Genomic DNA, 1,457 nt, shown 5'->3' with positions numbered 1-1,457 from the left:
CTGGTATCCCAAAGTATCCAGTTGATCCAGAGCTGTGTCTCATAGCTGGGAGGAGGAGTCATCTCTCCAAGGCCGTCCCTGTACGGCTGTGGGGCTGGTGGATGAGAGCAGCCAGGACCTGAGCGCGGAGATCAAGAGGGCGAGCTTGGGCAAGTTGTCGATGAGCAGTGGCTGTGGATGCTCGTGGGGCCCTGGCTTGAAGTTATTACCTTCCCGAACTGACACTGCATCGAAGATGCTGCTGCTTTAGTGTGTGTGTGTGGGGGGGTCCTGCATGGAGCAGCTTTGTGAACTGCTGCTAGAATTGGAAGCACAGCTGGGTTTGAGTGAGGCTGGGTAGCTGCTACTTTGCTGTTTCCTGGTGGTGTGATCCCGCCCTGGTCTGTCCGCCCCTGCCACGTCGCCCTGCAGCTTGGTACCACTCGCAGGCCCAATTTCAGCATGCCAGCCTGCCTGAGTCCATGGCGTGCTCCATTACAGCAGCAGCGCTCTGGGGTTGCGGGGTGGTAATTGGGCAAGACGGGCAAGTAACGCTTGCACAGTGCTGCAGCTGTGACTGTTATCTCTGGATTTCCCCTCTCCTGTGAGCCAGAGTCAGATCTCTGAGGTTACGGATGCAGCTGGGTTTGTGCCTGATTTGGGAAGGAGGAGCCTCGGAGGCTGCAGATGGGGGTTGATCAGGGACACTGGAGATGCGTTGCTGGTTGTTCACAAGTGGAAGCGGGTCTGGATGTGCCGCGGGTGGTCCTGTGCTCCTCTCGTCGGTGCATGTTCTCATTTCAAGCCAATTGTCTGCATTTTAGCAACAAATGCAATAGGAAATGAGGAGGAACGAGCTCCTGCTGTGGAGTTGTTGCTTGTGGAGCAGACTGTGGAATTGCTTGGGTGGTAGAGGAGGAAAGAAATTTCCCAGAGAATTTCCCAAAATCTGAATTGATTTTTAAATTATTTAATTTCTAAGGCATGAGGGAGTGACGCAGCCCTGGAGAAGCCGTCTCTCACAGCCGTCACTGGCCCGGGGCTGCTGGTGGGACTTGTGCTGGGTGTGAGTGGGAGACCTGCCCGGCAAAGGAGGGATCTCGCCTGGGTTTCCTTGTGCGTCGTGTCTTGGCAGGTGGCTGCGTGGAGTCTCCTGCCTAGGGCAGCGTCCCTGTGCATCTCCGAGGGCTGAGATAACACCATGCTGCTCCTTGCTTGGCTGAGGCAAAGGGATGGCTGCAGAGCTGCTGTGGCATTTACTTGGTTCCTCTACGCAGCACCAGGTGGGCTTCGGCAGGCAAACCCTCCCAAGGCTCGTGAGCTGCGTTCCCTCGCAGGGGCCATGTGTCAGAGGGGTGAGATCTGCCCCCGGGGCCTGGAAGTAGCACTGGAAAGTCATGCTCCCACTGCAAGGGTAGAAGCTCCTTTTCAGCCAGAGCCGCTTGCCTTGCTGCCGCTGTGCTCTTGGTCGGGATACC

Source organism: Pygoscelis adeliae, unplaced genomic scaffold, assembly GCF_000699105.1.
Source record: "Pygoscelis adeliae isolate BGI_AS28 unplaced genomic scaffold, ASM69910v1 Scaffold34, whole genome shotgun sequence".
Lineage (NCBI taxonomy): Eukaryota > Metazoa > Chordata > Aves > Sphenisciformes > Spheniscidae > Pygoscelis > Pygoscelis adeliae.
The sequence above is the reverse complement of the archived record's forward strand: the minus strand, read 5'-3'. Positions refer to the sequence as shown.